The 14009-nt window shown below is 38.1% G+C and overlaps 1 protein-coding gene across 2 annotated transcripts in view; it reads left to right on the top strand.

Moving 5' to 3' along the window:
• The first annotated feature begins 696 nt into the window (after positions 1-696).
• The window catches only part of tmem121ab (transmembrane protein 121Ab), a 53321-nt gene continuing 40008 nt past the window's right edge, over positions 697-14009 (top strand). Inside the window, exons 1-2 of one of the 2 annotated variants that reach the window (XM_079888850.1) lie at positions 697-964; positions 12429-12579. The gene's annotated coding sequence lies outside the window, so the exon portion shown is untranslated. The remainder of the gene's footprint in view (positions 965-12428; positions 12580-14009) is intronic. The other variant, XM_079888849.1, reaches the window with a different exon arrangement.

The following is a 14009-nucleotide window of genomic DNA, read 5'->3' as shown; positions in this document are numbered from 1 at the left end:
GACTTAATTATGCATATGTATATAAACATAATTATGAAGTTGAAACCCAGAAAGAAGATCTAAATGACATTGTTTGTCTAAATAGCATTCCTGGAAAGAGCGGCCAAATATATGCATGGAGTCAATATCAGCGCTGGGTCTCCTCTAAATATTTCATGCTCATAACCACCTCAATCTCCCCTATCTGAACCGACCTATTCAAATATTTATTTTTCATGTGCATTTGCTATTCAAATCAATTACAAACAACAGAAAAACAAATGCTCTTCATTCATCAGCTAAATTTATAAATATATTTTCAAACACATTACCCATAAAATCACTGTGATGCACGTAAGGGGCTTATCGCTTTAGATCACTATAGGATTGGCAAAAATAAGGGTAGATGATAATTTATTTATTATATTTTATAAAACTTATTAATATTTTAATATTCTATTTTGAGAATACACCTTGTTTAATTCAATTTGTACTATTTTATTTAAAATATTTTGCGCTACTTTTTTAGCTATTCAAATGTTCCGCTATAAAACACTAAATTGAATTGAAATAGAAAGAGAGAGAGAGAGAGAGAGAGAGAGAGAGAAAGAGATGTGGGGAGGGAAAGAAAAAAAGTGTGTGTATGTGTGAGCACGCAAGTGTGTGTGTGAGAGAGTGAGTGAGTGAGTGAGAGAGAGAGAGAGCGCACACACAAGCATTCGGGAATGAGGTGAATTGCATCGTGATTTCATCCGAGCGCAGCTGTGAGACACGCTGGAATCCAAGCAGGCTTTTTCTATTTGCAAACGTTTGTTTTCCGAGTCTTTTCCTCGTGCAATGCTTCAGTGTGTTCTGTGTCACTACATGAGTTGGATTTTAATACAGTGAAGCCTCATGGAATCAGACGCCGGACAGGTTTGTTCTCCTGCTGGATTAAAGCATCCTTCAGTCCGTTCAGCTCCGCGGACAGCGACCGAGCTCTGAGGTGAGGCGACCAATGACAGCACTCATCTGTGTCCTCGACCTGCTCATCAGATCATTTCACAGGACACAAAACAGCACTTTTAACTGATATCACAGAACTAAACTAAAAGTAAGAGTATACGACAGTGGCTCTCAACTGGTTTTGTTTCATTGCACATCACACTGAGAGAACTACAAATCTTCTTAAACATGCGAAAATGTCGAGATTGTACATGCACAAGTAGCCAAAAAAAGCATCAATACACACAAGTGACAGATGAATTTGCACCAAAATCTCATACACTCTTGTTTCAACCTATGTTTGAGTCAAATATGGACAAACCCAACCATTGGTAAAACCTTTTTTAAACCCTATGGTTACGTTTGACCATATTTGACCAAAACATGGGTTGAAACAACCCAGCATTTTTCAGTGTAGAGTTCAATTGGCCAATGACAAAAGATAATGCATTTATTTCCTTCGGAACTGTTCAAACTGTGCACGATTAGATGCATTTTATTGCTTGCACTTGCAACTACTTTCCCCTGCTGTCCGAGACCCATCAGAACCAGATGACAGACGGCTGGCTTGTACTCGTGTTTTGTGGTGTGTGTTCATTTCTGTCTGTAGACGCTGCAGTAGTTTGTTGCTTCCGGCTTCTTAAGTATATTACACACACATACGCAGCGGCCTCGAAAGGCTCTCTGGGTGCTTTATGATATTACGCAGCTCAACTTTTGATTTATGAATCCTCAGTGCTGTGGAAACCACTGAGCCGGTGGTTCTCTTGGGAATGACCCTGTTCCCCAACCCGTCTTGTGAGTGCTACAAAGTTGCCTCTGAATACAATCTGTGACGGGTCTTGTTTCTCCAAAGGAGTACGAGATACAGAGACCTTGACTAGTTTATTTCAGAAGGCGTTTATAATGAGCATGTTGACTGGAGAGGAGTTTTCTCATCCACAGTGTCTAAAACACACACTATATGACCAAAAGTATGTGGACTCTCCTCTTTTATTAATAGGTTTGGCTATTTCAGTAATTCCAGTGAAATCAGATCTTGACCAACAGACCATGCTGTGACGTTATTTGCTTCCAATTTCATTGGAATAGTTTTGGGAGGATTGTTTTCTCTTTGCTTTCCTGACTCTGGTGGGGATGAACTTGACTGGCCTGCACAAACCCAGACGTGAAGACACATTGAACTCCTTCGGGATGAACGGGAACAGCGAGCCTGTGATCCCTCAACAACAGTCTGATCTCACTGGTGCTCTTATGTCTTGTTGAACATTTACTCTCAAACACATTAATCCTTCTCTTCTGGGAATATTGAAACGTATTGTAGGAATGTGCTTCCATTTAGACACAATAGCATCAATAGCTGGGTTTCAATCCATATATTTTCATGAAAATTTGAAAATTAGGTGTTTTCATCATAGCTTATGCACGTCTTATTGAATAAAAGTTAGCAAGTTTTAAATATCTAATTTATAGTAAGATTAAAGAAAGCTGAGACATAATTATGCATATGCACAAGTAACTTAATAATGAAATTATTACAATAACCCAAAAGGATAGGCTGTTTTGTTTTCCTCTAAATATTTCTAAAGCAATTTGAAGTCATTTATTATATTTAGTAAAGGAGTCACAATGACTTCCCCAGAGGACGCAGCTTTCATTTCCATTTTTATTCTGTCCATCAGTTTCCTCAGAAGTGAGGATTGTGTTCCCTCAATACACATAGGATGGAAATGCTGCTTTATTCAAAAATATTGTTCGTGATATTTAGACGGCTCCAATTCATCCCAAAGGTTTACTCTGACACCGGAGTCAGTAAATCATTTTCATATAGACCTCACTTTGGGTCACTGTCGCGCCGGAACAGAAAAAGACTCTCGAAAAACAGTTGAATGCACACAATTCTCTAGCATGTCATTGAATGGTGTATTAAAGGGTTAGTTCACACAAAAATGAAATCTCTGTCATTGCTTACTCTCCCTCATGTCGTTCCAAACCCGTACGACTTCTGTTCATCTTCAGAAATGAACACAAATGAAGATATTTTTGATGAAATCTGAGAGTTTTCTGTCCCTCCATTGACAGCTACGCAACTACCACTTTGACGCTTCAAAAAGTTCATAAAGAGATCATAAAACTAATCCATATGAATTGAGTGATTTAGTCCAAATTTTCTGAAAAGACTCGATCGCTTTATATGATGAACAGATTGAATTTAGGCTTTAATTCACATATAAACATTTGAACCATTTATGATTTGTCCTTAGAAGAAATTGAAGAATAATCAAACCTATAAATTAGAAGGGGCCGTCCACATATTTTTGGACCAGGAATCAAATCGTGGCTCACAAGCATATGGTGTCCATCATACATCCCATTATGAGATACTGACTTGAATCCAAGTAAGTTTAGTTGGTCTATGCCTCCCTCACCAGAATGACTTGCCCTACTGCCGTAATATTTATTTACATTTTTTACTAAAATCAGCTGTAGCAAGAACAAACAGACCCTTTTCTAATTTTCCACTGGCACTGAAATGTAAAAAAAATGTAAGTTGAATAAACAGAGATCTTGCAAGATTGTTGCTTTGTTCTGGAAATATTAAAAAATCATAATTTTAAATTTATCTGGGATAGTGTAATAAAGGCGACTATTTTGCACATAAAAACCAATGCAATTTTCCCTGAGGATGAATTGTGCCTTTTCCAACTTCCCCAAATTGAAAGGAAATAAACTCTACAAATTGCCACATGAATGAACTGGTTCCAAGCCAGAATAGATGATTTTCTTGCAGCTTAGTTTAAATAGGTTTCGGTCTGAAGTGTGTGACAGATACATTCAGAATCTCTTTTATCAGCTTTATTGGCATTGGCGAGTCCCACTGGTGGTTTATCTAGAGGCCAGTAATTGAATCGCTCTATTATGTGTTTGTTTATAAGCCGCTCTCAGAGGAAAAGGCTTTTGTATGTTCAGATATGACACCCTGTGATAATACTGCTTGAATGGCAATGAATTCATCTCTAATATAATAGGCTAAGAAATCAAAAATGATTGATGTTGCACAAAGATTCGAAAGGCACAGGTCGTGACCACAAATACTGACAGACAGTCCAGTTAGAAATGATATTGCATGCTTGTTAATGCAACAGATTCACATCGTGCTGCTAATGCATCTAGCTCAAAAAGTGAGCAAAAGCCAAAAGAGACATGGGGCCACAGAGAAGCTCCTTCTATCTGATGGTACCGGACAGATATTATTCCTAGTGCTGTTTTACAGCCGTGGACCAAAAATGGGTCACAATATAGCAGTCACAGGAGGGTTGTGACCCATTTCAGTGGCGGACAGCAGGGGGAAAACCATAACCATAGTTAGAATAGTAAAATAAAATAAACAGACTTATCAACTTTTAAAAGGAAGAAAAGCACATATGTGACCCTGGATCACAAAACCAGTCACATGTCGCATGGGTATATTTGTGGCAATAGCCAACAATACATTGTATGGGTCGAAATTATGGATTTTTCTTTTATGCCAAAAATCATTAGGATATTAAGTAAAGATCATGTTCCATGAAGATATTTTGTAAATTTCCTACCGTAAATATATAAAACATTTATTTTTGTGAGTGAATGCAGCACAATCGTGAACATGAATGCACAACTTTAAAGGAGATTTTCTCAATGTTTAGATTTTTTTTGCACCCTCAGATTCCAGATTTTGTATCAATACAGTTGTATCTCGGCCAAATATTGTCCTATCCTAACAAACCATACATCAATTAAAAGCTTATTTATTCAGCTATCAGATGATGTATACATCTAAATTTAAAAAAATTGACCCATGTGACTGGTTTTGTGGTCAAGGGTCACATATATTAGTTGGTACGCCATGAGTCCAATCAAACTTCATAGATGTCAACATGTCCTGTATGCACAGACTGACACGTGTCCTCGTCCTGAGCAAAAACACAGGTTTAAATACAGGTTTAAAGTGCCCCGATTACGCTTTTTCGAATATCACCTCTCATGCAATGTGAAATAGGGCTGTATGTGAATGTAAAGGGTCTGCAAAGTTTTAATGATCAAAGTGCATGACCAATACATTTAATGTCTCCTAAAATAAAGAATCGATTCTGAACTGCTGAAACGAGTCGTCAGTAATTCCAGTCTCACTTCCTGTTGCATATTTGCATAATAGCGGCCTGTGATCTTCATTGGCTGCCCACGAACTGCGCCTGCTTTGCCCCGCCCCTCAAACGCTGCAGTTGTAGCTGAGACTGGAGGAGTTTGGTTTCGTGTGTCGACATGTCGAGACTCGAGAAGATGCTGTTTTCAGTGCTGCCAATCCACTTTGCTTGCACTTTAAAAGGATTCGGCTGGAATTGCTATAGGGAAATAGACGCTATCATTCATATCACTGTCGACCAATCACAACAGACTGGGCCAATCTTTAAACGAACCGTTTTCAGACTCTGAGAAACAAGATGGTGTGCAGTGTTTATTATGAGAAAATGAAAGGTTTTAGGAGACCGCTGAGATAAAATTAGGCACCTTTCAAATAACATGATACAGTGTGCACACAGTGTGTTAGCACTGACAAACCTGTGGTGTTTTTTAAAAGAAAACAACAGGATCCACACACATCTTAGCAAATCAGCAGACGAAGAAATAAAGGAAATACAATACATACAAAAAAAAAAATGTCACGTCATTTTAATAATTTTGAATATTGTTGGGTCAATGCCGTTCAGTGTATTATTAATGAACTTAAATGTTTGATTTTGTTTGTTAGATTATTTGAAAGTTTGATTTAGATTATTCCCTTCAAATAATTCTAGTACCGTGCTCGGTTCCCACTTGGAGCCAGATTTACTAACAGCTTGCGCCAGCGCAAACCCTCTTTTGGCGTTAAAAAAACGAGCGTCAGGATTTAAAAATTAAGGATATTTTTGCGGCTGAGCTTATTGCATATGCAAATGTAGGAGTTTCCCTTTCAGACGCAGTATTTCTAGGAGGAGAGCATTAAAATGAATCATGCAAGGTGATTTACTAAGGTTTGCGCTTGTCAATTTACTGGTATTTATTTACCGTCCAAAAAGTGCATGTCTTAAATCAGACGCTAATTTGCGTTGCTCTTGGTAGATTGCGCTGGTCATTATGGAAATTAACAAAAATGAAATATTCTTTAATTTGAACTTTCCACTCCCATCTCCCATTTTTTGCATTGCGCTCTCACGCTCCTGAAGCATAACCAGTGGCTTACAGAAACTGCAGTGGAATCAGTCGCTGGCTAATGTGGAGACATGAGCAGAACGGTTCATAATGGATTCCAATCTGGCAACATCCTCGTGCTTGTCACTGCCTGGGCTGAGTCCAGCGCGAGGACGCTAATGGAACGGGCTCTTTTGATTATCCTGCTCAAACAAGCTGGAAATACTCTTCCCGTAGCCCATCAGTGTGGAAACCAGGCTGACCATGAGTCGGTATTGATAGAACAGATCTAAACAGCACAGTGATTGCTCGGTCTTGCATTTGCTTTCTGAAACGATGCAGTGGTATTTGTTCAATCAGTGAGCATCAAGCTTCAGCATCACACCAAACTCAATTGAAAACTGAAACTTTGACCTTGTTTGATGACATTTACAAGCACTAACAATGATGCATGTCCTTAAACATAGAAACATGCCACAACATTGAAGGCATAGCATGACATTCAGAGAATAATCATCACAATATATCAATGCTAGACTGGAAAATACCACAAGTTACTCCATGAGAGACATTACATTCTTCGACATAATGCAACAGCAAAATGATAAATGATGCCAGTGTTCAATGAATTAAAATGATTAATGATCCCAATAAACACATCTTCTGCCAAGTACTATAGTTCATTAGTTTTACTGTATCTGTTTATGGTAGACACGCAATGGCGTGAATGAATGTGTGGTCATATTGAGTATTTCACAATATGAATTTAGAGTCAGATGAGATTTATAAGAAAATTGAAACATACAGCTGGTCATTAAAGCAAAATAAACCACAACAGGGAGAGCTGGAACCAATTACAAAGCGAATATGCCAGTCTACTTCACAAATAAATTAATAATAGGACATATTTTCAACTACAATTAATATTTGTATTTTATTATGTGAGAACAAAGAGAGTGTGGACTGAGTTATATGGCAGACATGAAACTACCGCTGAAATGTATGTAGGGCGGGTCGATATTTAGCAGGAAAAAATAAAATCCTCAATATTAATTATAATAACAGATTTGGGGAATAAATAAAACTGATTTCATGGGTCCCTAAATTAAGAGGTAGCTTAACAAAAAGTTGTTTGCATTAATTCTCAAAGTCTAACAAACATGTGGAATGAAATGAATATTATATGTAGGAAATTATCTACCTGAGAAAAGTACTGAAAATCACTGTTGTACAATGAAAATATCTGATCATATAATGGCATGATTGACCAGACACATGGTACTGCTAAATATGCCTATAGTAATGAAGATTTTAAGATATTATGAACATTAAAATCATGATTTTCTGTGAAGCAGCCGTGTGTATTGTTAAAAGCGCAATATAAATCAATCAGAATCAGGCATTCCCGTCAGTCGAATCTAAGATTCTTTGACTTTAGCTTGAGATAAAGCTCTTATTCAGGTGAGAGCAGAGTTAGTAGAGCGTGCAGATCAGCATGTCATCACAGGACGTCCTCCAGGGCCAGTGGCTCTTCTACAGGCACAAACTGAGGAAAGCAGAACCCCACAGAGATGATGGCACCTGCTATCAGAGGGTTTCAGTCTGTGAGATGGTTCTACGGCGACCCAAATCTGCTTACGTGCATCTAAAGATTAGAAGCAGCCCTGCTGGAAGAGCATGATAACTGCTCCTGCAATCCTGCACCTGCACTAAACCCGGTTCCCCAGTTACACTCGAGAGGCTTTTCCAGGTCAAGACAGCTGGACTCGTGCATAAAGATGGCCTGAGCCGCTCAATTAGATTCATCGTCTTCCTCTCAATACACTGGTAAAGTTGTGTTAGCGCGTACTGGACATCTGCAAACACAATGCTGTGCATGTCCTTTTGCATTGCATTTAACCTTAGGTTACTCCAGAAGAACTGAAAGTAACTTTATAAACAAGCATTTACTAAGTGACTATTTACACTGCATCTTTAAGTAAAAGCAACAAAAAAAAAAAGTATACATTTACAACTAGATCTAAATATTTTATACCAATAGTAGGGTTGTGCGCCATTCAGAAATTAATTTGAATTAAAAAATGCATAGGTAGCCTCCACCCACAACACCCTAACAACCACCCACAACACTCTAACATTCAAACACAACACCCTTACATCCACCAACAACACTCTCACAACCACCCACAACACCTTAGCATCAACCCACAACACCCTAACAACGACCTACAACACCCTAACATACACCCACAACACCCTAACAACCAATCACAACACTCTCACAACCACCCACAACACTATAACATTCAAACACAACACCCTTACATCCACCCACAACACTCTCACAACCACCCACAACACCCTAACATCCACCTACAACACCCTAACAACCACTCACAACACTCTCACAACCACCTATAACACCCTAACAACCACCTACAACACCCTAACATACACCCACAACACCCTAACAACCACTCACAACACACTAACACACACCCACGACACCCTAACATCCACCCACAACACTCACAACCACTCACAACACCCTAACATCCACCCTAACATCCACCCACAACACCCTAACAACCCCCTATAACACTCTAACATCCACCCACAACACTCTAACAACCACCTACAACACACTAACATTCACCTACAGCACCCTAACATCCACCCACAACACCCTAACAACCACCTACAGCAACCTAACAACCACCTACAGCAACCTAACAACCACCTACAACAGCCTAACAACCACTCACAACACTATTACATCCACCTACAACACTCTAACAACCACCTACAGCACCATAACAACCACTCACAACACTCTTACATCCACCTACAACACTAACATCTACCCACAACACCCTAACATCCAGCCACAGCACCCTAACAACCACCTACAACACCCTAACATCCACCCAAAACACCCTAACAGCGACCCACAACACCCTAACAACCACCTACAACACCCTAACATCCACCCACAACACCCTAACATACACACACAACACCCTAACATCCAGCCACAGCACCCTAACAACCATCTACAGCACCCTAACATCCACCCACAACACCCTAACAACCACCCACAACACCCTAACAACCATCTACAGCACCCTAATAACCACCTACAACTAGGGTTGCAAAATTCTGGGAATTTTCAAAGATGGAAACTTTCCATGGGAATTAATGGGAATTTAAGGGAATTAACAGGAATTTATGGGAATAAACGGGAATAAACTGGGAATTTTCAAAGTTGAAGGTTGGCTCTTCATATGGAACTTAAATATAGCTGAGGAAAGTATATTTTAGCATAATCTTGACTAAAACAAACAGATGCCATTCAAATACACTTGAATATCCATGCCATTCTTCAATCACACACACATGGCACACTGCTTACTGCATGGCTATTGAGACCACACCCCCTACTGGCACTGTGCATGCCTCCATCACATGTACAGAAGCCCAAAGCACAAGACTATTGAAGGCACACATTTGAGCCTGTGGACTAAACAAAGTGAAGTAAGTTTTGATGATATTATGGGAAAATATATTTATTAAATGTTTAAATTGCAAATATCACATACAAATGTATTCATCTAGTAGATAGCAAGCTGATAAGTTAGATGCTAAATAAGCTAGCATAACTTTATTTACCACATAAGTAGGGCTGGGCGGTATGACGGTATATATCGTTACCGCGGAAGAAAATGTCAACCGTAACAGATTTTTATTCTGTTTTTTTATTCCGTGTATACCGCAACATGTAAATAAGTAGGCGTGGTTAACTCACGTGCAGCGTGCGTGAGACTGAGACACTGATATTTGTCAAAGAAACATGAAGAAAGACCAAGAGGATCCACAAAAGAAATTACGTTTTCAAAATGAACGTGATATTTTCGGGGGGGAAGGTGCAGAAGTCAACTAGAGCAGTGCAGCACACTGAAAGTTTAGAGAGACGCACATGCTCGCAACGGGGCTTACTTGACAACAAGTTCATATATCAATATTCTAACGAATAGAAATAACCTTCAATAATGTATCTATCCATCTCTTATGTGTACAGTTACTTTCAGAGTGGACGCGCAAGCGGTTGCCGTGGTAATGAATATTTCCAAAATTCCCCAGCTTAACTTCCCATGGAAATTTACCGGAAACTTTCCGGAAATTTACCGGAAATTTTCCGCTCCTTTGCAACCCTACCTACAACACCCTAACAACCACTCACAACACTAATATCCACCCACAACACCCTAACAACCACCCACAACACCCTAACATCCACCCACAACACCCTAACAACCATCTACAGCACCCTAACAACCACCTACAACACCCTAACAACCACTCACAACACTAATATCCACCCACAACACCCTAACATACACCTACAACACCCTAACATACACCCACACTACCATAACAACCACATACAACACCCTAAAATCCACCCACAACACCCTAACAACCACCTACAACACCCTAACATACACCCACAACAGCCTAACAACCACTCACAACACTCTAACATCCACCTACAACACTAACATCCACCCACAACAGCCTAGAATCATGGCAGGCTGCTGGCACATGCAAACACCACTCACATTTAAAAAAACAAAAAAGTAAAAGTCTGGTTATATACAGAATGCCTAGCATTTTAATTTGAGAACACTTGCAAAGAAACTCAATAATCAGTTAGGAAACTACAAGGCAGAAAACAAGAATTAGTCAACAGGTCACATTAATTCAAGAAGCCAAAGCGGAGGAAGATAATAGTGCAGAATGAAATGGCATCAGTCCTGCTGCTGGCACTGAGATAATGCTGCTTTACAGGACAGAACGGCTACATCTCCCCCACTGTATTGACCCGGTGCACGATCGGGGAGATGGATGCTCAGGCCCGCCAGGCAAAATATCACACTGAAATGACCCACACCAATAAGGCTGTTTTCTGCATCTATGTGTGTAATGATTGTGCTTAATTACTCAGTGTGTTTGTGTGTGCGTGCTGTGGCCTGGAACAGCTGTGTGAAGGTTGGTTTGTGCTGTACCTTCTCTCTTTAAATACATTTTTCTTCACCACAGACGCTTGCATCCAGTTTTCTGTATTTAGAGGTGTTTTCTAAGTCAAGCATCACTACTACTGCTGCTTATATTTAGAGTCAATGATCTGAACAAACCACTAACACTAAGCTTTGTAACATCTCCACAAAGCATTTCTGCTACAGACATGAATGATTCCTCAATGAAATGGCACATACCACTTACACTATTTTGGCTAAAAAATGAAACAGTAGTGAATTTAGGCATCACAACATTATAATGTACAGTAACAATAGATATTCATTTGTTAATACATATGCTATACATAAGTGTTATTTTTTTAATTCCTCACTTTAAGCTGAAGCATATGGAAAAATTAGCATGCTGTGTTGAGCACTGAGCGTGTTGTTATTGTTAACTAAAACTATACAAATTGGTAAAAATGTTGCCTTGGAAACTAACTGAAACAAATAAGTTGAAGCTGAAATCACTAAAAATTAAACTGATCTAAAAATAAATGAAAGCTAAACAGAACAAAATACAGTAACACTTTATTTTACAGTGCCCTTGTTACATAATGTTATATGTACTTACCATAGTAATAACAGTAAATGATGCATAATTACATTCAACTAACCCTCAACCAAATCCTAATCCTATAACCCTATAGTAAGTACATGTAGTTAATTAATATTACTCAGTACTTAAATATATACAGTAAATACACTATAACAATGACACCTTGACACCAGAAACCAAAAATTGTTTTAAATGAAAACTGAAAATATAAAAATAATCTAATTTAAAGTTATTAATGCAATATAAAATACTATGAAAGTAAATAAATACAACCAAAATAAATAAAAAATGATGTGATTAATAAGTCATAGCATGTTCAATATTTTTCCTCATCAAAATTAGTTATATGAGATTCAACTCAAGTCACTTTCATATAATTTAAGTTGAAACGACTTGTACAGCCAATTTGATTATACTTAATTTCTGCATTATACTTCGTATACTTCATTATACAGGCAGCAGCTGAACTTAATTCTTTAAGCTAAAATAGGTGTGTGGGGCTTTAACATAGCAACATATTTAACTTTTGCACAGGAAAACACCACTGATATTTTCTTTAGACAATGTAAAGATCTACTTCTCCCTTTCATTCTGCAATTCTGCCCATTTTTCTCTTTCAGTTTCATTCGCTTTCAAATGAGCCACAATCCTATACCGACATAATGGCTCCCATTTAAATCAAACTGGCATCTGTGATCAATGGGAGGTCAAACGTCCACCAGAGTCTCTGATGAGCAGCCAATGAAGTCAGTGCAGCCGTCTTACATTTCTGTAAGCTTTACATATACAGAGAGTAAAACACTCACATTAAAGCGGCACCAGAAACATATACAGCACAAATGACTGGGCTGTTTGGAATTGCATACTAGCGTATTACTCATACTATTTATGTACGTGGTATACTGTACTGTACTTAGTAGAGTTTACAGCAGAGCAAACTGCTTATAATACTGAACCCTGCAATGAAATGTGCTTTTTCAATCTGATTACACTGCCGATACACTATATTATGCTGGTTGTGTTTTAAATGTATTGCCAAATCATCCTCACAGGCTGTTACAAGGCAGATACAGATTCAACAATCAACAAAAAATAAATGCAAGCATTCTAATAAAAATCAACTTATATAAAAAAAAGACTAAACAATTTTGGATATAAAACTATAGAAATGATTCTGGTTCTCCTCATATAGGCGTCACACACCTCAAATGTAACTTATTTTTTCTCTCTCTTTTTTAATTAAAATCAATGTAACATTTTTTTTTTCAATAATATTTTTTATGTAATATTTTGCATTTTAGGATGCAAGTAATTTTTATGCAATAATTATGATCCATTTGTTTCCACAATTTTTACAATACAATACTATTATTAATATTTGTTTTTACTATTATTAGTTTTCAATTAATCGCTTAATTGCTGTGTTTTTTTCTGCATTGTGGCTGATTTGTAGATTGTAGACCAAAAATATGTTCTGTATTTTAAAACTTTCTTTTAAATTCCCATTCATTTCCATGCTGGTCATTTTTGACCGTGAGGAGTAAAAGTGTGACCGTTTTTTTTTTTTTTTTTTTAGGACCATTTAACCTTTTTGAATCATGTCCACGATGTGTGTGGCGTGTGTGTGTGTGTGTGTGTGTGTGTGTGTGTGTGTGTGTGTGGCTGATTCACAAAAGTCACCAAGTATCATACCATTCTGATTAAGTAAAATTGGATTAAAAAAAAATATTTTCACAATGATGCTGTAATGTAATGTCACTCACTGAACTGTGTGGTCATGTGATCGTGTAGCATGCTGCTGTTGGAAATATGTATCATTGCATTATGTGCACATTTGCAATGCTGTTACATGTACACATGCATGTTTACATTTATTCATTTGGCAGAAGCACTGCATGCAGTTACCAACAATATTTGCAATACAAAATGCCCATTTTCAATTGTAATCTAGAGCAGTAAGAGCATGTCAGATGACTCAAATCAACAGATTTTCTGAAAGCGCCACAGAGTCGGTTATTTACGTCAAACTTTGATAGTTCTCTGCAGAGAAAGTATTTTAGCACTGAAATATTACACATGGCATCTTTAATCTCCTGCTCTACACATCCAGTTAAACACACGCAGGAAGTGCTAGAGTAGAGCTGATGGATTGGAGACCTTCGTTTCCTCGTGGCACACAGTAATTAGTCGTGTGATGTGAA

The sequence above is a fragment of the Squalius cephalus genome (genome assembly GCF_949319135.1).
Source record: "Squalius cephalus genome assembly, chromosome: 12".
NCBI classification, from domain to species: Eukaryota; Metazoa; Chordata; class Actinopteri; order Cypriniformes; family Leuciscidae; genus Squalius; species Squalius cephalus.
This window is presented reverse-complemented; position numbering and strand designations above follow the sequence as displayed.